The sequence below is a fragment of the Rattus norvegicus genome, chromosome 10 (assembly GCF_021556685.1).
Source record: "Rattus norvegicus strain SHRSP/BbbUtx chromosome 10, alternate assembly SHRSP_T2T, whole genome shotgun sequence".
Lineage (NCBI taxonomy): Eukaryota > Metazoa > Chordata > Mammalia > Rodentia > Muridae > Rattus > Rattus norvegicus.
In genome coordinates, this window is record NC_141543.1 from 46,956,305 (window position 1) to 46,982,874 (window position 26,570).

The 26,570-nt window shown below is 42.4% G+C and overlaps 1 long non-coding RNA gene across 9 annotated transcripts in view; it reads left to right on the forward strand.

Annotated features, from left to right (window-relative positions):
- Nucleotides 1–2,091: 2,091 nt before the first annotated feature.
- LOC102553349 (uncharacterized) overlaps nt 2,092–26,570 on the forward strand; it is a 62,516-nt gene continuing 38,037 nt past the window's right edge. The window contains exons 1-7 of one of the 9 annotated variants that reach the window (XR_015631238.1): nt 2,120–2,262; nt 2,485–2,605; nt 16,459–16,607; nt 17,582–17,716; nt 18,215–18,357; nt 19,365–19,627; nt 19,779–19,909. This is a non-coding gene — a long non-coding RNA (uncharacterized LOC102553349). Of the gene's footprint in view, nt 2,263–2,484; nt 2,606–3,111; nt 3,171–16,458; nt 16,608–17,581; nt 17,717–18,214; nt 18,358–19,364; nt 19,628–19,778; nt 19,910–26,570 lie in introns of those variants that run through there. The other 8 variants (XR_015631241.1, XR_015631237.1, XR_015631239.1 and 5 more) reach the window with 8 other exon arrangements.

A 26,570-nucleotide genomic window follows, 5' to 3' on the forward strand; every position in this document is an offset into this window, starting at 1 on the left:
GGATATTTGACCACACTGTGAACCCTAAGACTGTGTTATTTACTGCCAAAAACACCCTGTTTCTAGTTGTAGTGTAGCTCATCCCTTAGCACATATCATTAATCCCCTGGCTGGAATACAGACACAACTTTAGTGTACATGTTTAATCTCAAACAATGAGGGTAAAGTTAATTTGTAAAAGGAAGTACCCATGCTTGAAAGTGATGTCTAATTAGGAGGCAGATAAAGTGATGAATCAGAGAAAGGTTTGGTGAAATGGGATACACCCAATTCTCACAGAGAAAAGAGTCTATTTAAGATTGAACAATGCAGAGAGAAGAAGGCAGCTTTACCAGGAGATTTTTCAGGAATGGGTTGAAGAAGAGAACAAGGTAGATAGAGATAAACAAGGTAGATACAGATAAAGACAGAATGAGGCAGGGTAGGAGTCAGAAGATCAAAACTGGCTGTAGAGTAAGTTTGAGGCCAAGCAGAGCAATCCAGTTATAGGCCAAGAGAGAAGCCAGATTGTATCAGTCAGCTTGTAGAGGAGTTTAAGTCAGAACAGTCAAATTGAATCTGCCACCCAGAGCTAAGAAAGAACTAGAAAGGATGAGCTTATTTAGAGTCAGTCTCAGAGGCTGAAACCATTCTAGACCTAGATTAGATTGTGAGAAGGTTAGAAGCTTCCAGGACTGGGCCTGGGTAAGCAGATGGAGGCAGTAAGCCTCAGAGATGACAATTACATTAGGTGAAAAGAAGCAACTTTAACTGCACCGTAATTTTTTCACTGAAGGTAAGTATGCCTCACTCTTTTCTCTATATATTTGGGCTACTGTTGAAATAGGTATTGATGGGCATATGTACAATCTGGAGACTCGGCTGTTTTAAACTGGAGAGATGGGCTGGCAATGATGACTCAGCAATTAGGCAATCGCTGTCCTTGCGGAAGTCCCCGGTTTGGTTCCTAGCACTTACATTAAATAGCTCACAACCTCCTGTAACTCCAGCTCCACTGCGAGCCAAGACCTTAGGTATCTGCAGGTACCTGCACTCACATGTGTATGCACACCCACATGCATGCTTACGATTAAAAGTAAATCGTGAAACATCAGTGCCTTTGGATCTCTTTCTCCTAGCTGGGCTGCCTTGTCTGGGCCCAGTGGAAGAGGATAAGCCTAGCCCTACAGTGATTTGATGTGCCAATGCGCGGTGGTACCTATAGGGAGGCTTCCCTGAGGAGAAGGGGAGGTGGAATTGCAGGATGGGGTGAGAGAGTGGAAGTGGGAGGGGAGGAGGGAGGAGGACTACAATCGGGAGGTAAAGTGAATCAATAAATTAATGAAAAAATACATAATAAGCAAAAGAATAAAACTAGGGAAATTTTACATCGTGTTTAATTTGTGTGTGTGTGTGTGTGTGTGTGTGTGTGTGTGTGTGTGTGTGTGATGTTTGTGAATGTACATGTGTATGCACATCCAGGTGGAAGCCACAGGTCAACTTAAATTGTCATCCCTTTAGGTACATTCTAAATTGATATTTCAGACAAGTTCTCTCATTTGCCCATAGCTTGACAACTAGCCATGACTCAATGATTTGCAGGCGTATGTAGCCAGACTATTTCAATCTCCCAGGTTCAGGAATTACAAATGTGTACCACCATACCGTCACACCCGGGTTTTTTGGTTTATTTTAATGTGGGTTCTGTGGGATCAAATTTCATGTTTGCTTGGTAACGACTTTGACAACTGAGCAGCCTCCCCAGTTTGAGGTGTAACGCTAAAAAATGTACCTCATCATGGAGAACTGTGAAGATTTGCTTTCAAATCTGGTGATGACAGGTAGTTAGAGCAGAGAGGCTGTTATCTGAATTGTGACAGGGCTAGGAGAGCTAGTCATAGACCACATTGCTTCTAAATAGGTACTCCTCTCCTAACTTTACCCTGTGGATGCCTGACTTTTGTTCTGATTCCTAATAAATCAGAAGTTGATCCAGAGAAGTTACAGTATGACAATACTTAATCATTGTGATGGCTTGTATATGCTTGGCCCAGGGAGTGGCACTATTAGAGGGTGTGGTCCTGTTGGAGTAGGTGTGGCCTGTTGGAGTAGGGGTGTGTCACTATGGGGGTAGGCTTTAAGACCCTCATCCTAGCTGCCTGAAAACCAGTATTCTACTAGCAGCCTTCAGATGAAGATGTAGAACTCTCAGCTCCTGAACCATGCCTGCCTGGATGCTGCCATGTTCCTGCCTTGATGATACTGGACTGAACCTCTGAACCTGTAAGCCAGCCCCAATTACATGTTGTCCTTTATAAGAGTTGTCTTGGGCATGGTGCCTTTTCATAGCAGCAAAACCCTAAGACACCCATTGATTCTATTTATTCTAAAGACACCGACAGTTAAGACATGACTTCAAGTGACAGCTAATCAAGACCTGTCTGAGAGGGGTATAAGCACTTCCCCTTCTTTCTTTCTTTTTTGTAAATATTTATTTATTTGTAGGATAGTGACATGTATGGCACAACTCTAATGTGGAAGTCAGAGGACAAGATATGGGAATTGGTTCTTCCTTCCAGCACATGGATCTGGGGTTTTGACACCAGGTCCTGAGGTTCAGCAGCAGGTACTTCCCCCCACTGGACTCTTTATCTGTCCTTATTTTTGAGACTGTTGACTTTTTCCTCTCTAACCAAGACCCCATGTAGGAAAAATTAAAAGCAAGGCAGCTAGTTGGCCAACTGCTATATTCAGATTGCTTTTCCCAATTAAACTAACAGCTGTTGCCTTTCCCTTTCACATTAGTGTCTCCATTAGTGTTTTCAAAGTGACAATCCTATATAGACCCTTTTCCTGACTCCTGGACCTTACCTCTTTCTTAGACCTGAGACTTTGCCATTTGAAGTATTGTTGCCCTATTACCTTGAAACCTGGAGAGTTGTCCTTGACCAAGCTGTTGACAAATGTTTATAATGTGCTTCTGGAGTTCAAAATGTATGCTTTAACATTTTACAACACAGACAGGATTACTTCTTTCTGGAAGCTTTGTTCTTTTATTTGGGGCCAAAGAAATTGTGTAGCCCCATTCAAAGGATGATGCTAATTGTATTTTCCAACAAACTCTGCTGCCAGGCTCTCTGCAAGTCTTCACATTCAAATATCTATGAGATGTGGGATAATATCAGTGTCAGGTAAGCAGTATTACGGAGAAATAAATACAGTTAAAAGCAAACAAGTATTTTTAAAGATATTAAATTGGCTTTAAGAGCTAAATTTGATGATGGTGATGGTGATGATGATGATGATGGTGTGTGTGTGTGTGTGTGTGTGTGTGGTTGTACGTGTACATGCACACACACACATGAGTGCATGTGTGTGAACATGCACATATAGGTAACTGCAGAGACCAGTAGGGGGCACAGGATCCCATAGAGCTGGAGTTAAAGGCAGCTGTGAGATATCCTACATGGATCCTGGGAATCAAACTATCCTGATCTTCAGAAAGAGGGATAAATGCTGTAACTGCTGAACCATGTCTCCATTTCCAACTCTTAAAAATTTAAAAATATAATGATATTAATAACTTAATAGTAATGTCTGTCTTGAATAGTAGTTATAACAATTGGGAAATAACTCATGTACTCCATCCTTCATACATTAACAGGGTTTACCTGCTTCTGCACCTGATGCCCCTCAAAAAATGTTTAAATATCTATAATAATCACAATACTATCTGTCCAGGTCTGTCTGAGAACCTGTAGGGGTCCATGGGGAGCACACTCTATGCTGGAGTCCCACTTTCTATCATGAAGAGCTAGGTTCTACAGATTGTTCAAGCTCACGGGGTGGAAGGACCACTGGCAACAGGCCTTTTATTCTTCACTGACTTAATGTACAAGTGGCCAGTGGGTACAACATGATTCATGTGTCTCAAAAGTCCTGAAGTGAGGGGGAAAGTCCTTGAACACGATGTTTCAATTCTGCAGCTTATGCTAAGGAGCTGGTGGAGCAATGCAGAGGTTTAAGCACAGGCCACCCAGGCACAGCTGTGCCCAAAGTAATATGCAGCCAATAAAATATGATGAAGATATGTGATCGTTGACGTGGAAAAATGATAGTCATCATGGGGCACATAGAAGTAATTCCATATGCATACATTTGCACAGAGAAAAGCTGCAAGGATACACACTAACTCTCTTAGCAGTGATTGCTAGTGATTTAATGACCATTTGTATACTTGTGTTTTCTTTTCTCTTCCTACAGTGGAAGTAGGATCATTTGTACAAATAAATAGATGAAAAAGGAGCTGTCACATCACCATGCTCAGTCCTTATTTACCTTGCTTGGGAAGAATTTTGTGGGGAGAATGTATATATACTTTTATTCATTCAAAAACTTCATGTCAATCACTTTTCTGGGTGCTAATGATGCAAAACTAGACAAGGCAAGATGCCTTACTTCACAGAACTTTCTTCCCACTGTAGAAGGCAGATAATTATCAAACAACAAATGCAGAACTAATAGTATAAGAGGCAGGGATAAGCACTTTGAAGAAAATATATTAAATACTTGAAGGTGGTGTTGAATACATGGGGTGTGAGAGACTTCTGTAAATTAAGTCTTAAATCTTTCATTGTGGTAAAACTGGAGTAGAAAGGCAGTCAGAGATAGATTTTAAAAGATCTGGAAGAGAAGAACATTTTATACACAAGGAAAGCAGATCAAAGGCTTTGAGACAGGAAGAAACTTGGTATACTTGTAAAGAAAAAAGATTGTGTGTGTGTGTGTGTGTGTGTGTGTGTGTGTGTGTGTGTGTGTGTGTGTGTGATGCAGTGAGGGAAACAGCAGAACTAAGAGACACTACAATGAACAAGATTCAAGTCACACAGGTCTGGAAAACATCAAGAATCATTTGAATATTATCTAAAGTGTGTGGTAAATGGAAATTTTGCTTATTATATCAAAGAATCTCAAATCTGTACCCTTGAGAGGTGTAGGCCATCTACTGACCAAGAGTCCATGCTAGAGGGGCATACATTTCCACTCCTTATATTTGGGCCCTGAAGACCTCCTTGAGAAGTGAAGCAGAACTGTGGGCCAGACCATGGAGATCAGGGGACAGCAAGTTGCTCATCTCTGTTGGATGTGCCCCAACTGGATGCAGCAGGCAGGGGATTGACTTAGAAGGAGTCTAACCTGGATATTCCTGCCCCCTTTTTTCCCCATGCAGGCTTCCTCAGGAAGGCAGGCAGGGCTGAGGGCAGGAAGATGGATGTTAGGGGATAGTGAGAAGCTTACCTCTGTAGGCTGTGCCCCAGGTGGACCCAACAGGCATGGGGGAAACCTATATCTAAAATCATCAGAGGAGAGAGTCTCAATTAAGGAATTATTTAGATCATGGACCATGGTAGACATCTGTGGGGATTGTCTTGGTTGTTACTTGATATTGGAAGACTCACCTTGCATGTGGGATGCACTTTTCCATGGGCTTGGCCCTGAACTGGGTGAGAGTAAAGACAGCCAACTTAGTAGCAACAAGCAACTGAGGACTTGTTTCCTGTCTCCTTGCTCTTGACCATAGATTTTCTATGACAATCTGCTTGGATTTCTGCCTTGACTCCTCCACCATGATGAACTATAACCTATAATTTTAATCTTAGTAATCCCCCTTTCCCGACACTGCTATTTGATCAGTGAATTATATCATAGCAACACAAATGAAACTAGGAAAAGATGTAAGACAGTAACTGTCATCTATTCAAGCCTGCTTGTCACTGCCAATTCACTGAACCAAGCTGTTACATGTAGCTTTGTTCTACCTGTATTTGCTCTGGGAAGTGGCCACACGACCAGCCCCCTCCTAGCTTCCCTTGAATCCATGGATAAAAGACATACACACAGTTGTTCATTTTCAACCTGCCTTCTTGGCACAATTGCTGGGTGCTACTATCTCCCAGCTGGAAAACGTATGTGCCAGTATCATTACTCTTAGCTCCACTTCTCCCACCTAACTTAGTTGGTCAGTTGAATCGAATTCCAGCTTAACATCTCTGACCACTTGCCTATAGGAGCCGCCACAGCCCACCATTCCTACCAAGACCTCACATGGTTGCCTGGTTCTCCTCTCTCCTTCCTTTCATTTCCTTTTTCCTCCAGGGAGCCAGCAGTCTTGCCTGTACCTTCCGCCCAACAATTGGCCCACGGCTTTCTTTACTGGCAGATCAAAAGAAGCAGTCAGGGAAGAGGACCATAGCATCAGAACCACCCTTACACCAAGCCTCTTTTTAGAAAGTTTTAGTTGTAGGACCAAAACTAAGCTAATATTTTACTTTGAATGAAGTGTGAGGACCCAGATAGAACATTTTAAGCCCCAGAACAGAAGCCTTTCAAATGGAAGGTAAAGGAAGGTGCAGAAAACACTGTGCACCACAATGTCTCCTGTCCTTCTATTCTACATGAACCATGTTAGGTTGTTACCTAGCAACACAGAGCTCATCTCTGGTCGATTTGCAGTCATTCCTCATTTGTCATCATTTGTCTAATCAGATCTGATCATAAACAAAATCTCCCCATATCCCACTGACTTCTGTTTGTAATTAGAATCTTTCTCCATCAGGGAAAGGACATTAATAGCCTCACACCTCTCATGTGCTGATTGATTTGTGTCTTTCTGTCACTGTCTAATATCCCACTCCCTCCTGTCTTCCATGACTTTCGTAAAATTTCAATTTTTTTCTCATAAGCTGCCATCAATCCAGGTGCCTTTGTAGAACATCTCCACATTAAGTCTCAGCTGAAAAGGTGGTTTGCTTGGGCAGTATGCTGTTTATCTTAAACACAGCATCTTCAATGATATTACGGCAACTGACTTTACCAACATGAGTCCACACTAGAAGCATTTCTCATTATCGGTGGTAGTAGGCACAGGTTGCATATATGTGTATACATATACATATGCACATACACACATATGTGTGTTCACATGCATGTACACCACACACACACACATACACACACATACACACACACACACATACACACACACACACACACACACACACACACACACATATGCCTGGCATTCTCATCCTCTTATTCTCCTAACACAAATCCTATTCCTTTAAGGACTTCAACTAGAAGCTTTGAGTTTGGCTAGCATTAAAACTTAAAGGAACAATGGTCAACATCTTGGCCGAGTCACAGTTTTTCTCCTAGGATGAGCCTGATACCAGTAAAATCATATTTTGGAGGTTGTCTCTTCTATCTTTTTTGAAATAAAGTGATATAGGCTCAGAGTTGCCTGAGCCATATGAAAAGAGAACACTGAAAGGCAGAGGTTTGCTGTGTTTTGCTTTAAGTCTACTCAAGTTGGGTTCCATTCAAGGCTACAAAACTGAATTTAAACAGTATAGAAATAACCCAACTGAGCTGCAAATGCCTTTAGTTTTAAGAAGTAGTTGCATATGCATTATCCTCACAACCATCTTCAACTGAGTGTAGTTATGTAGATTAGAGGTAGTGGATGTGAGCTGGACCCATTTGACGGATGAGAAGATAGGTAGAGAGCAATGACTTGTTGTCTAGCAATGCAGCTGAGATCAGCCATGTTTAGTCTCAGCCCAGTCTCTGAAGCTATAGCAGGCAGTCTCCATTGCTTCTAACACCTGTTAAACATGAGCAGAGTGAGGACAGTGGGCAGTGATGAAGACACACAGCTCTAGGCTTGCCTGATACAAGACATTTATTTACCTTTTGAGGGAGATCAGACAGCTTCAGCTACAGTGGTAACTATAACTACTGAGATCAGCCTCATGTAAACACAGCTAAACCATTACTACTGTTGCAGCCCTGAGCTAGGATCCTCAAACACATTGAGTTCAGATAGGCACGAGAAGGGATATGATATATTCCTAAGGACAGAATTTGGGAGACAATTGGGAAGAAATATCAGGAGACCTAAAATGTCATGGGAACTCATCTGGCTGGGGGCAGGACTTGCTAACTCCACTTTCTAACACATCTGGCACCTTCCTTCCCTTGAAGACCTCCTCACCCCCTCTCATCTTCTGCATAGATCACTGCAGTAGCACCCTGGCTGTTCACACCACATCCCCTCTTTCACTGCAACCCATTCCTCACAGTGAAATCTGAATGACCCTTGAAAGGGACAAATCAGAACTTCTGGATAAGCTCCTGCCAAAAGGGACAGGACAGAAATGCAGAGCAGAGCATCCTGCAATCCCTGGTGCGCATACTTGTGCTGTTTATCTACAGCAATGTCTGCAGTCAATCAATCCATCTGTCTGTCTATCTGTTCCACCCTCCTTTATCTTTCTGTCCCTCTTCCTCATGCAACTCTCTCCCCACTTCTCTCCCTTCTTCCCCTCTTTTACTGTATCTTCCTTTCATTCTTCATTGATTAAAAATGTAAATAAAGAGGTAGACTTGACATGAGGCAGGCTTAAGACTACTCTCACAAAGATTATGGGACAAACTTCATGGTTAAAACCAGCTCTAATCTTCAATTCTGGCTGTCCTTTACAGATCTGAGAAGGTTTTGTTTCCTCTCCACTATCATTGTAACTGATGTGTGTGGCTAGAGATAGTCAAATATCAATGACTATCATAGAAAAGGCTGTGTGTCTGTAACAATCATCTCACTTTCTACATGTTAAAATAGGTCTATGACTACACAGCCTTCTCCAAGTCCTTAATGAAACTGGACCTGTATCCACAATCTCTTCTTTTACCGTATTCTCCTTTTCATAGTTAATCGACTTATCTGTCTAGATGAGTGGATTGAAACCGTCAACTGTTATCCTCAGAGCTGTTAGTTACTGCAGTGACTTGCAAAGTGAGCTGGTACACTCACTCCTCCCTCCTCCCACTTTGGAAGGAGCAGCACGAATGGCACTGTACAGACATGGCCCTGGATTATAAATCCTGAGGAGTTAGGCATCAAACTGGTTTTGTTCACCATTTTACCAACCTGTCTTACTAGTGACTGGTTTAGAATAGGTGTTAAATACATCAGTTAAACAAAAATGAAGGCCAGAATGGTAATTTTTTCAAAAATCCATAAAAACAAATGAGTTGAGGCTCCCTTGCATTGTCAAGGTTTAGAGAAGGTGTGAGAACTCTGTTGATTTCGCTGGATTGACTTCCATAATACTGATTGGTAAGGTAATCCACATAATTTCTGTTACCAACTGAATTTCTGCCACCTTATTTAAGGACACCTGGGTCAGCTTGCATCTCATAATGGTGAGTAGGATATTTCAAGGCCCCACCATCCCTCAAGATTTAAAACAATACCACAAAGACAAAGCAAAAAGACAGGGAGGCATGGAAGCATACGCTAGCAGATATTTAAATGTCAGAGGTAAAGAGGTCACATCCTAGGACAGCTGAAGGAAAGGAGAGGCAGGAGGAAAGATCAAAAGGAAAATTCAGCAGCTCCCACCTCTGGGCACTTCCATCAATCACACCAGTGGTTCAATGACAGCAACCACACTGTGTGAGACACAGACTAGACAGACCTTCTTGGTGATGGAAGAGTGTACTCCTAGCTTCTGACTAATGAAACTCCATGTTGAGGGGCTACTACACCTGCTACCCTCCCTCCTTCAGTTTGAGCATTGACTTGGCTGACTTCAACTTGGCAGCCATTCATAAGATTAGATAGATGATAGATAGATAGATAGATAGATAGATAGATAGATAGATAATGAATAAACATTTATACACACATAAAAATAATATTATGCATAAACATATCCATACACACATAAAAATAATACTATGCATAAACATATTCATATACACATAAAAATACACATCTACATAGGAGATATACAGGTAAGGCTGGACCCTCAGTAAAATCATAGGTAAGTCAAGTTGGGAAGACATTATCAGAATTCAGAAACAATCTATATAAATCAGCCAGATGAATTACTTAAAGTCATCTGGATCCTTCAATATAAAGTCTTGAAAAATCTCTTAGGAAAGCGGTCAGGAGAGACACTTTGAACATGATCTTGTTTTCCCCATCCTTTTTTTTTTTTTTTTGCCGCGGTTGGCCGAGCATAGAGTCATGTCTGGATCTCTGTAGAGCTGTGGAAGGGAGGACTGTGAGTCAGAATTACAAGAAGAAATACATCATTTGTTATTCTTGTGCACACTGAGCCTATATTGTCTGTCTACCTGTGTCACCAAAGCTACATAGAAGTCACTTCTGTCTGGCCATTGCTTGGCTCAACACACTGAAAACATTTGGTAGACGCTCTCTGGAGAGCCACAGAACCTGCAGAGAGCCCACAGCACAGGAACTGGACCAAACAAGGACTAAGGACCAGTGGTATACAGTAAATATTTACAGGCTGACTTCCCACGAGAAGAAAATATGCATAAATGTTTTTTACAAGTGTGAGTTTCAAACAAATTAACAATGTAGTATATAGAGTATGACAATGACAAGTTAGCAATATTTTTTCAATTTTTAATTTTTTGAATTTTTAACATTTTTATGTTATTTATTCAGTGTGTGTGTGTATGTATGTGCGTGTGTGTGCACTCGCACATGTACATGTGCACTTGCAAGCAAGCATGCATACATTCTATGGCCTGCATGCAGAGATCAGAGGACAACCTGTGGAAATGAGTTCTCTGGTTTTATCCTTAGGGTTTTGCGGAACTCAAGCTGTCAGTTGTGGTGGAAAGCGCTTTCCCTACTGTGCCATCTCATCAGCCCAATATTCTTTCTTATACATTTTATGTAGTCAGCTACTCCTCATAGGAGGCTTTCCTTCGATTTAGGAGAAACTCTAATGTCTGTAACCAGCCTACTTCCTTGTTCACAAGCAAGATAAAAGAGAAATAAACAAAGGGGGATTTGAAAACAGAATTCTCTGACCACCCACAATCCACTTTCCCTTGAATGCCTGGTCTTCCTGCCTTTACTTGTGGAATGCTGGGGTCAAAGCTGTGTGCCACCTAATCCATTTTTTCATAGTGCTAGAACTGTAACCTACGTGCATGGAGCTCCAGTGTTGCCTCTGGGGTTGGACAGTCCAGCTGTGAACTCCATTTCTTCCTCACGAGCTGTGGAGGTCCTTAGCTTACCTCACAGCAATCTCCTCCTGTCACATAGAGATTCATGTGAGTCTACTTCACTAAGTCATTTTGAGGATTAAGCAAGATGATGCATATGGATTCTTAACAGCTTTTTAATTAACACAGATTCATTATGAATATTAAAGGTAAATTGTGGGATATTAACATACATGCATACCAGGTGTGACCAGCCAAGTTCTTAGCAAAGGAACAGACAGAAGTGAAGTCTCAATAAATTTCACTTCCTAATTTAGATGGTAGAAATCAACAAGTGCTTACCAACTGACTTTTCAAAGCCTCCGTATTTGGGGTGTGTATGCCTTTTACTATTTTTTTACATCATTTACAGGTTTCAGGACTCAGTTCAGCAAAGGTTGTAATGGATGGTTATTATATGCATGACAGGGATACAGGGAGTCAGTAGAACCACTGTCCATGGGGTCATACGTGGAAGAGATAAATCATAAAAATAATGAGAAAATGAAACCAGCGTAGATTTCTACCAATAGAAGAATGGATAATGGCATGTGGTAAATAGACACAGTGGGATTTTATTCACCTATAAAGAAAAGATAAAGCATGAAATCTGAAGGAAAATAGATATGCCTTGACAATACAATATTAAACAAAGTTATCCAATTGCAGAGAAGCAAAAATTGTACTTTCTTCCTTATGTGTATCTCCTGGCCTATAATATGTACACATATAATATGTGTACTGTATGAGTATGGATAAAAGTCTCAGAATCTGGAAAGGAGATAAAAAAGAGCAACGCTGGGTACTGAGGAAGGATGGAGATCAACACAATGACCTTAGGACAGGAAAGGGCAAAGCATCTGGCTGGGGAGGTTATAAGCTGGGAACCGAGAATGCAGTGGGAGCAGGGCAGGAGGTGGGGTAAGGAGAATTACACACTTCATCTAAAACTGTCATAATGGATCTAACACAGCATATGATGGTTAAAGTAATACAGACTTAGGGGCTGGAACAATCATTCAGCAGTTAAGAGCAATTACTGCTCCTTATAGAGGACCTGTGTTCAGGCAGCTTACAACTGCCCGGACCTGCAGCTCTAAGGGATCTGGCCTCTGAGGACACTGCATTCACATTCGCAGACACATACACAAACATGTGTAATTTTAAAAATTAATCCCTGAAATAATAAATAGCAACATTAACATTTAATAGCTTTATTTCAAAGTAGACCATTACTAAACCTGTTTGTGGAGAAGAGATTGTTCATATATCATGGCAGAGCTTCAGCTGGGGTTCTATAGGATGGTTTCCTGAGACAAAGAAGAGATTGGAGCAGGAGAGGAGTGTCTTAGGTCTACCTAGGAACCAATAACAATCTAGTTTCTTTCCTCCTGATGATACCAAGTAAATGATAGACTCAGAGACATAAAATTGATACAAACTGGTAGACACTCTGAATCACAGCATTCCTGGAAAAGGTGGTCCTGATTAAGCCCTAATGGTCACCATGGAGAATTGACATGGAGGACATAAAGTCAACCACTTTAGCTGCCTCCAAGGGAAGAACATCTGTTGACTGTTTCTCATCACATAGGGTGAGAAGAAGAAGAAGAAGAAGAAGAAGAAGAAGAAGAAGAAGAAGAAGAAGAAGAAGAAGAAGAAGAAGAAGAAGAAGAAGAAGAAGAGAGGAGGAGGAGGAGGAGGAGGAGGAGGAGGAGGAGGAGGAGGAGGAGGAGGAGGAGGAGGAGGAGGAGGAGGAGGAGGAGGAGGGAAAGAAAGAAAGAAAGAAAGAAAGAAAGAAAGAACAAACATTTCCAGGTGGACCTTTGCTCTCTCACTCTTTCTTTTGGTGACCCACTAACCCTATCATCATCCTCACCCAAGGCAAAATGTTCCTCTTGGGAAGAAACTACACATTTCTATTCTTACTGGGAAAACAGAAGACACTTGGGAAAGATTTCTCAAAACCAGCTGTCAGTTCACACACACACACACACACACACACACACACACACACACACACACACATATCTCCCAAGACAAGGTCCAAGGAGGCTGTGTATGTGTCTAAAGCTCTGACACACTGTACTAATAGAACAAGCTGAGTGTTCCCTAAAGAACAAATGAAGCATTAAAATATCCCTCCTTTGACGACTCATCCACACTTCCTCCTGCTCTCAAGCTGGGAAAATAAATGGCCAACAAGAAGTGTTTTAAAAGGGATGTAGATTTCTAGATATTTTCGAATGATGTTGCCCTATTTAAATAGTGAGAAGCCTTCTCTAATCTGGCAAAGTTATGGGCAAAGGAATACTGCTTGGTACACCCTTCTCTCAGATGTCTGCTAGAACCTGGATGAAGCATCTCAGGGTATATGAAAATACAGGAGTCTCTCATGAGAAATGGAAGAAGAAATGGAAGGAAGGAAGTTTGGCGGGCATGAAGAACATTGTTTTATATTTTTATTCATGTTGTATATTGCCTGTACATTCTGTAGAAAAGAGAGGGAGTGGTGGCTATTCTTGGTTGTCAACTTGACTACATCTAAAATTAACTAAAATCAAAATGCACCTGTGAGGAATTTTTTTCCTTAATTGAATCATTTGAAGTAGGAAGACTAACTTCTAATCCAGATCTTTGAGGTGGGAAGATACACCTTTAAACTGGGTCACACCTTCTGCTGGCGACCTATATAAAGCACTTGGAAGAAGGAAGGTTGCCCTCCCTTTGCCTGCTCACTCCTGTTCTCTCTGGCAAATCCATTCCTTCACTGGCATTAGAGCATACTTCTGAGGGATTCCAGCATCTACTGAAGCACAACTGAGACATCCAGCCTCATGGACTGAACAACTACTGGATTCTTGGATGTCAGAATTGTGAGCTGGAATCAGCTGGCCAAAATGCGTCATCCCCATGTAAAATCCAACCCTGGGGTCTGCATGTCAATGGCATAGACACAAAGGGGGATATGGGGAGCTGAGGAGTAGCTCATGTGAAACCATTCAGTAGACTGAACAAGTGATGGATGATATGTCTGCAGTGTTACAAGCACAGTGTGAGGGTCGAGTATTTAGAATGCTCATTAGGAGTGATGGAAACTTAAAACAAAAAAATTGAGGGTCTGCTCTTCTCTGGAGTGTCACTTCTTGGTGTTTAGGAGGGAATGACCATGGTTAGAGGAGAGTGTAGGATGAAGAAGGGCCTCAACCCTGGCCTTCAGATGCCATGGTTTGGAGCTCAGGGCTCTGTGTGACACAACTTGCTCAGACACATACTCCAAAGGTTCCAATTAGAGCCCTGTCTTGTGGATCGTTGAAGGCCTTTATCTCAGAAAGTGGGACAGGTAGACATACCAAACATGACCAGTCCACACTGGGAAGTGCTAAAAAAAAATTATAAAACATGTCTCAGAATTTGAAGATTCATCATGAATAGAAATTTATAAAATATCAAACCCATCTTAATAAGTTGCCCTTAGGAGCCCAGCTGTTTCTTCTCTCAAATCTGAAGCATGCAGGTAAATTAACCTGCTCAGGGGATAACAGGAGAGATGGAAAATGTTGTTCCTCACTTGGAAGGGACTGAGAGCAGAGGACCTGAAGAGACTCTGTGGAGTGCATGGGTCAAGGAAAGGACTTACAATACCCTTTTCCCCCAAGCCAGAGACACACAGAACAGAACACAGAGGCTTCAAAGGCTCTGACTTGACCCCCCACCCTCTACAGTACCAAGTGGGGACTGCTGGGTCTGATGATCCAAAAGCTTTGACATCAACCCAGCCCAGCTGTGCCAGTAATTAACTGTTAGATTTTATTTTCTATTATGGCCTCCCCACTCTTGCTTATATGTCTCCTGATGGCTTCACTTTTGTCTGCAGCCTGATTCTAGGTTTTAAGCTTCTTATGTGTCACTCAGCAAATGAGACATTCTCTGCCCATACCTCTTACGCATCCCCTTTTGTTTCTACATCTCCTCCTCTTATTATTTCTTAATTAGAACCTTCTATAGCTTTGACAGTCTCTAAAATCTGCAGTCCTTAACTCTTCCCCTCCCAGTTCCTTTAAATGCCTCAATTCTTTTCTTTTTAAAGTGGATCTTCTACTCTTTCCTATTCTCACCAACCCTACTTCCCTCCTGACCTAATCTAACTAACATGTGAATATATTCCATACTATCTTTGGTTATTTATCTTCTAGTTGTTACTGAAGTCAATGAGGACACTGTTGTTAATGGACTAGCACAACATTTGCATAAAGGCCCATATCCAGCAGCTGTTCCTGTAATTAATATTCTATTCAGAGAATAATATACAGTCCACATCAGGCACCCTGGGCTCCTAGACAGAGGAACTATTTTCTGAACTATGCACCTCGGCTCTGCCATATCCAAGTCCCCCAAGTACTTCCAATAATTCAATAGAAAGAAAAGAGCTGATAAAAATAAAGTCTGAAACAACAAAATAACCAAGGTGTAAATCCCAACTCTGTGCCAAGAACCCAAAACCCACAGATTTTCCAATAATTACTGGGAATGATACCTATTGAGAGTGAGTTAGCTGAAACTCTAGAGAACTAAAGGGGTTGTGGGTTTGTTCAAATAAACTAAAGAGGAATCGAAACTCCTGCTCGAACACAGAAACAGCTGAATAAAAAGAGGAGGGTGGTGTGAGACATGAACAAGGAATTTAACCAAGAGGAGGACTGAAGAAAAACTGCCCTGACAAAAGTCAAATCAAAAGCTCTGAGGAAAGTGTCAGCAAGATAGAGAATGGGCGAAGGACAAGGAGAGAATCTGGCCTGAGGACAGGGAGGAGGAGGAAGAGCAGTCAGAAAGGGACAAAGATTAACAAAGAAGGAGGAGCTTGTGGGAATTCCAAGACAAGTGTGACCATGAAAAAGGCGACTCTGTGGGTTACAGGCATAGAAAAGGGAAGAGAATCTCACTCTAAAGGCACAGAAACCATCTGCAAGTCAATCTTAAGAGAAACCTTCCCAGAGCGAGGAAAACTCAATCTAGGTACAACAGGTATTTAGGTCAGCAAACAGAAAAGCCCCTATACTACCTCCCCTTCTCACTTTATAGCTGAAACACTTAACTATACAGAAGAAAGGGCATGCCCAGAGAGCAACAAAAGAGAGTCAGCAGGGCAAGCCTAGTGCCATAAAAGCAGAAGGACCAGTTGAAACTTGAAAAGCCAGGAGGTCTTGGAATAAGGTATTGCCAAATTCTGAAAGACAGTAACAGCCCTTCCAGAGTCCTGTAAGGTTTAGAGTCAAACCAAATCAGATTAGTTTTTTGCCCTCATGACCTCAATCTCAGGTTAGTGATTCTTCTCATTTGTGTGACAGAATGCCTTGCAAAAGCAACTCAACGTAAAACTAATTATTTTAGTTCACCGTTCAAGGCTGCAGTCCATCAAAGCCATTTGCTTTGCATCTGCACTCAGGAATCAGAGAGAGACGAATGGATGATCAGCTCCATGTCTTATTCCCACTCAGGCCAGGACCCTCACTCATGGAATGGGGCAGCCCACATTCAGGGTGAGTCTTGCTGCCTGTTACCCATACCTAGATAATCGCTCACAGACAGGCCCAGAGTTTGGTTCCCATGATGATTCTAAATAACCATGAGCTTACAGTCAAGGTAACCAACACAGTCCCTGTCATCTCCCCCTCTAAATGGATTTCTATGTATTTCTTTTTTTGTGTGTTTGCATCATGTGCTCAGTTAAGCATTGCCAGGGTCTCTTCAAGTGGGTGTGAAGAGTCTACTGGTGTAACCAATTTGTGTATTTAATTGTTGTAAGGAGCCATGTGTGTGAACCTCGGTGTGTGAGTCCATCTCTGCATTAGAACTGCAAAATAACACAGTAAGTTAAAGTAGGGGTGAAGATGTATCTCAGTCACCCAGCGTTTGCCTGGGATGCATAAACTCAGTATACAAATGATAGGACTTCAGAGTTATTCTTGGCATCCAAGTAAGTTTGAAGTCAGTCTGGACTACTGGTTCTCTAAACAAACTAACATTGGATGAAGGGGAAGCGTCGGGCAAAGCTTCACTCAGACAGCAGAAGTGTGACAGGTAGAAAGTGCTTCCAACCATCCTCTTTGCTAAACTCTTCCAGTGTGAGCCATGCGTGTCACCTAATTTAAGCCACAGTACGAATCCATACTGACTCAGTTTCCTCACAGCTGCATACCAGACAGCCCCTTTCCGAATGGCCAGGCCCAAAGTCTGCTCATTTCTTATCACTCCTAGGCCCACACAAGCATTCCTTGTCCTCTGTCTGAACCGTAAAGGTCCTGCATGAAAATTCGGTATCGGTCATACTGCATTCAGAATGGTTTGTGTCCCAAAGTAGATGCTGAATGAATGCCAGCTGAGCTAATGGTGACAGCAATCATTTATTAGAAGCCTATCAGTCCCAACCACTGCATAAAGTTTAAGCTTTTTGCATACACATCTAATTTATTCTTAACTGGAAAAGCAGATATCCATCTTACTCATTTTATAGGCAGACAGCAACTCTTTTGGGGATTAACTACCCATGATCACACCCGCCTTCAAAAGAGGAATCCGAACTTGAGCGCTGACTGGCTCAGGCTGGCTTGCTCCTGAGCTCACGATCTGAACCACGGGTACCAGAAAGGTAAGTGGACAGTGTTCAGACAAACAGAAGGATGAGCGAAATGACGGAGGCAGGATGTCTGCGTCCTCAGACGCTAAGTTCAAGATCAACTTTCAAACTCAGCTAGCTTTCCTCCCAGCATTCAGTGGGAAGTTCGTCAGGAAACGGGGGAAGGCGGGCTTATTTCACCATTTTAAAGATTCATAATGAGCTAAAAGGCCAAGTCAAAACCAATTTATTATTCACCAACATCTCAGGTCCCCGTCTGTTTTGTTCTCCTGAATAAAACATACCTTCCTTCTCAAGTGCAAGGTCTGCCAGGAGCTGGGAAGGAAAAGGGGGCCAGTGATACATATTTACATAATTAGGAAGAAAAGACTCGCACTCACGCAGGTTTCCTTGTGACTGCTTATGTTTGGCTGAGTCTGGCTCTAGAAAATGTTTACCTGGTGTCCAAATCGTGGGTCTCTTTCACCCCAAAGCAAGATTTTTATGAGACAGGGTTTCTTCTCCTTTTAGAACTGCAACATTCAACAACTGCCCTACATCACTCTGAGCTCAACAAAAGAAACCACAGTCCATGAAACCTGGGTTCTAGCCCAAGAGAGGATGAATCTACCTGCTTCCCTGGCACAGACTGGGACTTAGCCCTGTCTCAGAAGGTGACAGTAATTATGATTTATCACCTAGGCTGATGCGCAGGACTTGAGTCCTTGTGCAAACAAGCAGGAATTTTGCAGTTGCAAATCCCACCAAGAAAACTGCCATTGTCCTGCATATACTGTGCTCTCAAAATCCACTGAGGTGGCCATTGCAGTTGTATGCATTCCGCACAGACGAATAGCATGTCCCTGGGAAAAGAAGCCCCACGCAGCTTCTATTTAACTTTAAAACTGCGTTTTAATAATGCATTTTCAGGGAAAGAGCTAAAATCAATGATTTTACTCTCACTAAGCCCAGAGCATGCAGGCAAAATGAAATCCTGTCTGCTTGCTTTCTCTCGCCCACCCATCTCTGAGCGTTTTGCAATAGAAGTCCCTTTTCATTCACAATGTCATATTTTAATCCAATCAATGCACATTAGCTACGACGTAATGTAAATGTCATTGTATTATTTCCTGAAACCATTCTTTTAATTTGTTGAAGCCCGGAACTTCACAATCTTTCTACCTCAAATTAATAAGTATTGGACAGCTTTTCTATATCTCTCTCCACCCTCAATGGACTGTTATTGAACAAACCTGTACTAGGACACTCCAGGGTGGGGCAGGACTGGATTTTCTTCAATTCCCTAAAACACTGGCAAGATGAGACCTCTCCACCATGACTCCTTGTTATCTTCCATTTTGCGAGACTATAAGTACATAATTGGAACACATAAATGGCATCTTATATATTTCCTTATATATTCGTACAACACCTGCTCAAAGGTGCTAAAAATATGTCAGGAAGGAAGAAATGAAGAGAGACAAAGAGAAGAGGAAGAAGAAAGGGAAGGGAGAGAAAAATAAAAAGAAGACTTCAGACTCAGGTTTTCGCCCTATTTTATTTTCCACAGCATGAATACTAATAATAATTATTATTATTATTGTCATTATTATTATTGCTGCTGCTACTACTACTATTATTACTATTATTAATTCAAAAATTTGTCCTGTGTTTTGGCTAGGGTCTTTGTCTCTTCCTAGGTCCCTATTTGTGTGTCTTGAGTGACTTTCCTGAGAAGACATGAACAAATGTCTATTTGTGCCATGTGGGACAGCAGTCACAGACTAAAGAAACAGGGCCATCAATATCTGACTTGGAAGCCCAGCTAGACTGATGAACCAATGAGGTTTTGCCAAACATCGCAGCCCAGCATGGACAACACCTCACAGAGAATTCACATCCCGAGAGCCCCGACACAGCCAGCAGACTGCTCCATGGAACAGGGTATTTTTTCACCAATGGCTTACTGATTTTATAACCCTGGGGAGGGCCCCTGAGAATTTTCTAAGTTTCAGGATATCCTAGGCCTAGTGTTGACTGAGCCATAAGTTTCTTGAACTTGCTAACCTCCCTTTTCCCTCCTCCACCTGGACAGAACAGTTCACTTTGAAGGAAATAGCTACACAATGCTATGTTGCCACCATGTTGATTCTCAGCTTCTCCAAGCCCACCCACCACAACCACTAACTTTCAGACTATTGGATACATTAAAGGTACTTATGCACACATTGGCCTTCTGCTATTACTTCTAAACCTAGCCATGTCTGCCTGTCTGTCTCTTTGACACACTCTATGCTCCAGTGTCACTGAATAAGACCATGTGATACCACCACCAGAGCTGTGCTACCCCAAGGATTATAGCAATTTTCATCATCTAATAGGCCACTGGATGCTTTCAAACTATGATTCCATATGCTGCCTGGGAGGTAGTAACAAAAATATGTACTCAAAGTCTTCATTCATTTCCCAAGAATAATGGTCACTTTATATAAAAAGTAAAACAATATTGTTCTTGGAGTTTTATAAAGACCTAGCTTCATAAACCCAGTTCCAAGGCTTACTCGCACTACCAGCATGGTGACTCGGTAATCCCCCAAGTGACTTCACTCTTATGTGAGGCCATCAGTGCCAGTCTGCACCAGGAAGTGATAGAAAGTCTTAAATAAGGCAGTGAGTGCGGAGAGAAGACCACTGACCCTGCCTGGAGGTCATGGGAGGCCATTTTTTTCTGTAGACACAGTGGTGTCTACTGACAACTTGGCTAGACTTAGAATCTCCATGGCAACACACTTCTGGGTGTATCTGTGACTTTGTGTCCAGAAAGGTTTAAGTAAGGAGGCAGCACCACCCCATTGGTTGGAGTCCTACACAGAATAACAAGGAGGGTGAGCTGAGCGCCAGCAACCACCTCTGTTTCCTGGTTGTGCCTGCGTTGTGACCAGACATCTCACACTATTGCTACCATGCCTTCCTGCCATAATGCACTGTACCCTCATAAAAGGAGTTCAAACACTTCCTTCATTAAATGTCTTTCCCAGGGTTTGGTCATGTCAACAGAGACATAGTGTGGCTGTGAGCATGATCAGTGACACAAGCTCCTCACTCCTCTTGCCGCCATTTTCCCTCACCAGTCTCATCGTTCATGCATTCTGTGAATACCGAGCTACACTTGTTTGCCCCAGAGGCAGCTTCTGTTCTGAGGGATCCAAATGAGGATGATAATGGTATAATGACATAAGGCCTGAGATTAATGTTTAATACAATATAAGGTGGTAATGTGACATTTAATAAAATTGGAAGGGCCCCAATCATCTAATCACAAGCTCCTCTCCCCAAGGAAAGATCCTCTAGCCAAAAAGACATTTCTCTAACAAGAAGACCAAAATCTCTTGCAGCAGATCCTTAGTTTAATGCTCCCTATTTGCCATGGACCTCAGAAACATTCAAGCAAGTCAGTCAGAGCCTCTCGTAAATTAGAAGACTACAGCCACGTATTACCACTGTGTCTTGGCTGTGTCTTGGCTGTGTCTTGCAGCCCCTGGGTGGTGAAAAGGCTCCCACATGCAACCCTTGGATTCTGAGCAGTGTCCTTCTCCAAACTGGGACTGTACCTGACTAATACTCTCTGTTGACCCCAATCACCCAGTGGCAGGTGTCATGTATGCACAGGACCTTCTATAGCACCTTAGGGTAGCATGTCAGCTCTCACCATGAGGCGAAGAGGGGGCATATAACACTGTAAACATGGCCCCTGGTCCTACCATTCTGTCTAATGGAGAAAATTTGAGGGTAAATGGACTAAAGGTGAAGTTGAAGGTAGAATATGTTATGCAAGCGGAGAGAGAGGTGCAAGATTTCAGGGCATCAGGAATCACAATTTCCAGGGTATCTTTTAGGCTCCCTGCCCTTATGTGCATCCTAATAAGTACATACGTCACTCAAGTGATCTGCTTATAGCTCATGCCCAGGTTTCATCCAGTGAGCAAAACCCTATCAATTCCATATTTAAGCCTGCTGCTGATGCTCTGTGCTTAAGGTAGGGCTCTAGGGTTCAGAATGCCTTAAGCCTGGCTGCGTGCTGTCTTTATTGTTCTACCTCCTTTGTCCCAGGGTCCCTTTCAAATCACTCTCTTCTCACATTCTTCTGTGAAGTATTTCTCTGCTGTAATAGAGTAGCTTGCCAGCATCACTTGGCTTCCGCTTGATCATGTTCTACAGAAAGCATGCTCAATCTGTCTCCAGAGCTCAGCTGAGCCCATCAACCACCCATCCAAGACAAGAACTTTGTCAAAGACAAATCAGGATCTATTACCACGGCTCCTTCTAGAAAATTCTTTCCTGTTTTTCTCCATCCTCTCCTCCCTCCTACCCATCTACCTGCCTTTCCTGCTTTCTTCTTTCCTCCCTGCCTGCCTTATTCCTTCCCATTATACATGCACACACACACACACACACACACACACACACACACACACACACACACGATATATATGTACATTAAATTTAGAACACATTTTAAATCAATAATAGCGCTTACTATTTGAATGTCTAGTGGGCCCCAGGCACTGCAGTAAAGATGCTAAACCCATTATCTTGTTTAAATCTTAATATTCCCAGAGCCCTTCAAGGTATAGAATTTCCCATTGAGAAGCAAGACTGGTGAATATTGAGCCATTGATCCAAAGCATGGATTCACTATGTATAAAATTAAGTATTTGATTTGGGATTAGGTTTTTTTTCCTCTAAATCCCTACTCAGAACCCTTGGCTATCTCTATGCATGTATACACATGTGCCTAGGTGAGGCAGAGATGTCAAGCAAACAGGTCACCAGTTTGAAAGTTTAAATTCAAAGTAAGTGATGACATCCTCACACCTTGACAGACCTGAGCCAGTTCTTTAAAAACAACCCTTTGCTAACAATCAGCACAGACTTCTGTTTGCATGAGTCCAATCTTGTTTTGCATTCTTTCCAGCCAGGTTGCATGTTTATTTGCATGTCCTGCCTAAGAGGAGTGAACTAAGTAGAAGAAACAGGATTTGGGGCTGGTGGCCTGCTGTTAAGTGTCTTTCTAAACATCTGCAACTTGCCTTCCATTCTCTGCACCTCTGCAGGATCGTGCCTAAGCAGACAGAATTCATCTTCCCTCTGTGCACATCACAGAGGAGCAGTAGCTTAAATAAGCTTTAAAACACAAAAGCACCCAGCCTGTGTTTTCTCAGGTGCGACTCAGGAAAGTCTAATGGGCTGGGGGATGACTTTTCCCAGAGACTCAATTATCATAAATCTGGAAGATTAGAGTAGAAAAAGCTACTCAGAAAACCAGGCATGCGGTGCTGGAAATGGGCTGTTGGAAATATCTGTCTGTCTTGAACTGTCCTGGGCCTGGATTTAAAAACCTTTCCCTTTTGTGGTGTTAGACTTCAGCAACACTCCATCTAAGTGGTCCAGAGATACCTCAACGCCCGTGAGTAGAATTGAATCCCCTGCTCTTCTGAGCAATTCAGCAAGGCAAAGAAGTTTATATTAAGAAATCATGTTCTCTGGAAGTAGTCCAACAACCAAAGGGGAAACCCTGACTGCTGATAGGAATTTGGACCCAGAGACACTCCGACTGGTGCCTTTCCCTGTGTCGGCTGCCTGACTTTCCACAAAAGATGGAAATCTGGGAAGCAGAAACCAGAATCCCCAATAGATGAAATGTGAATGTAATGTCAGCTTTAATAAAACAGCTGGGCTTTAGCTGGAAGGTGGCTTAATTGAGAAATCTCAGCTAGGAGAGATCATTATTTCTTTAATCAATTCCTCGTTAAACCACCAAATGCTGGAATGCAGCAAAATAAGAGTGCCAGCATCAGGTCCCAGCCAGGGTCTACTGAGTCCTCCTACATACAGGGTGACCACAGATGATTCATGGAGATGATTCACGTAGAAACATTGGTTGTATTTCTTTTTCTTTAAAGTCTCATACATGGGTGAATGCGCAGAAATGGCACAGCATCTAAGATCCACCGGTGTAAATTGTTGTTTATTTATATATGATCATACATGCAACCTGACAGATCAGATGATATCATATAACTATAAAACAAAAAAGAAGCAAAGGTTCCAGGCACCGAGTCTACTTTCTTAGTTGCTAGCTGGATGCAACTAAGTATGGGCGGTGACGGGCTTGATTCTTTATTGTTGAGAAAACAGTCCAGAGAGACTTGACTACCTAGTCAGAGAGCCTAGTCTATGGCCATAGACTACCAAGAACCTCAGAAGATTTGGCGGCTTCACAACTCCTGCTAAACAGTGTTTAGATGAAGCTCATTTATTTGAATTTTTTGAAGTAGGGTCTCATCTTGTTAACTAAGATTGTTGTGGATTTGCAGTATAGCCCAGGCTGATCTCAAACTAACAGTCTTCCTACCTTAGCCTCCTCACAACTGTAGAGGAAAGAGATTTTGTAAGTGAAGGAAGGAATTCTATGTAGTACAGCACAGTCAGATCACACAATCATATGACTAATGCTGACTGATGAAGTTGCCTACTGTAGTGGCCCCTCCTTCGACAGCTCATTCAAAGTTAAGTGTTTGGGAGTAATGTACCACCATGTCAGGCAAGCAGTCTACCGCCCAGTTTAGGCTGAGTCAACCCAGCCCACAAGACTTTTTCTAATGCTACTTAAGATGTTGATTTCCACTATCCACTCTGTGTCAGGAGATACCTGGTTTTGATCCACATTTATCCCTGGGAATTACTGATTTCATTTCCATGGAGATAGAATCTACTGGAATCTTCTACATGTGGCTAGCATCTCTCATGAATCTATACAAAATGGCTTCAAGTGCTCTTCCAAATGATAACTCATAGTGGTCTTCAAGTTCACCCCTGTGGTGTCTATACCAGATGTCCTTCCCTGCTTGTCTCCCCTTAGGTGGAGCAAGGCTGCCTTTTTTAACCCAATAGAATGCCTCAGAAATGAGAAAATATCACTACAGTGGCAATTAACACTGGTGCTGCTCTCTTATCACAGAGCGCCCTGTCTGGGGGGATGCAGGATGCTATGTTGTAAAAAGGCCCAGGATGCCCTTGCTGATCTCTCTTCCCAGTGGCCACACAAGTGAACCCGGTCGGAAGGGAATTTTCAGTTGTTGGCCAAGTGTTCACATTACATCAGCTGCAGCCAGTATTTTATCTGTAGCTTCCCAAGCGACCAGAATCAGAAACCTGCTGCTAGGTCCCCAGATCTTTACAGATACTGCAGGATGCATTGTTTTGACTCTTTCAAGCCTCTGAGTTTCATGAGAATTTGCACAGATCCCCAGAACTTAGCTTTAGGGACATTTATTTGTAAGGGAGGAGAGGCAGATGCATGTGGAGACCAGAGAACAACTTAGAATGTTATTCCTCAGGTGCTGACCATTTGTTTTGCTGAGAGAGGTTCTCTCACTAGCCTGGAATCAATAACTCTACTATCTATTAAATTGCCTGGACAGTGAGCCTCAGGGACCCTCATGTTTTGGTTTTCCTAGGCTGGGATTACCACCATGAACCATTCCATCTATCTATGTGTGTGCCTGGGTTCTCATGCTCACCTGGCAAACATTTGTCTACCTCGCTAACTTCCTGGCTTCTTTTTTCTTTCTTTCTTTTTTTTTTTTTGTTTGTTTGGTTTTTTTGTTTTCTTTTCTTTTTTTTTTGTTTGTTTGGTTTTTTTGTTTTGTTTTGTTTTGTTTTGTTTTGTTTTTTGTTTTGTCTTAGGCTTATTTCCTGCTGTTGTGATTTTTAAAAATACCCTGACAAAACCAACTTAAAGGAAAAGGGGGCTATTTTGCTTACAATTTGTCCTGTCAGGGACCTGACATTCGAACTAAGCAAAGCTAGAGCCCTGCCGTGAGCAGATTCCTGAGAAGGGCTTGACCTTTTCAAAGAACTTGTCCCCAGAAGACTGTTGTCTCCTTGTCTAAGGAGAATATCTTGCAGTTTAGAGATTCACTTTATATCCTGGGGCTCTTCCCAGTACTCCCCCCGCCCTAAGCTTCAGTTCCTGCTTCAATTCCTGCTTCAGAGCTTTAAATGCTGTACATTCCTCTCAATAAACAGACCTTGACAACAGAACCTTTCTTGGTCTCCTTCTTTTCTCTCCCCTTTGACCCTCAGGTAGCGCCTCTTCAGGACCCTGAATAAGTGGACCTGCTGGATGGGCCACTGTCCGTAACTAGAGGAAAATAAAGGTGTCAGAATGTTCAAGCAGCAGGTCACACCACATTTGAAGTCAGAGAAACAGAAGGATGAACACAGGCATACTGATTCTCAGCTTGCACTCTCTGCTCCCTCCCAGATCCACTATGGGTGGGTCATATACAATCGAGAAAATCCCTCACAAGCATGCCCACAGGTCAACATGATTTATACAGTTCTACATCGAAAGTCAAAGTGAGTTCAGATCGTGTCGAGCGGATTGAAACTAACCATCGTGGTACAGAAGAGCAGCTCTCCACGTCAGCCGAATGAACACTCTACTTTGCATTTCCTCTACCTCCTTGTGGCCTGGGCTACTGTTTTTTTTGTACCATTCTAGGACCATTTCTGCGTATCAATGGCCTTTGTAGTGTCAATCAGTGTTAGTCAAACCTCCTCTGAAAGTAACAGAAATTCAAAAAGCCATTTGTGCACGAAGCAGGGATTATGATTGATGTCTCATGTGTCTGAATTCCAGAAGAGAGGACTGGTCTTAGAGATAGCAAAAACCAGGGTTTTAAATGATTCCTAGTTTATATCCATTCTCTCTCTCTCTCTCTCTCTCTCTCTCTCTCTCTCTCTCTCTCTCTCTCTCTCTCTCTGTGTGTTTGTGTCCACCTCCTTTCATTCTCCCTCCCTGCTCCCTTCCCTCCTCCCA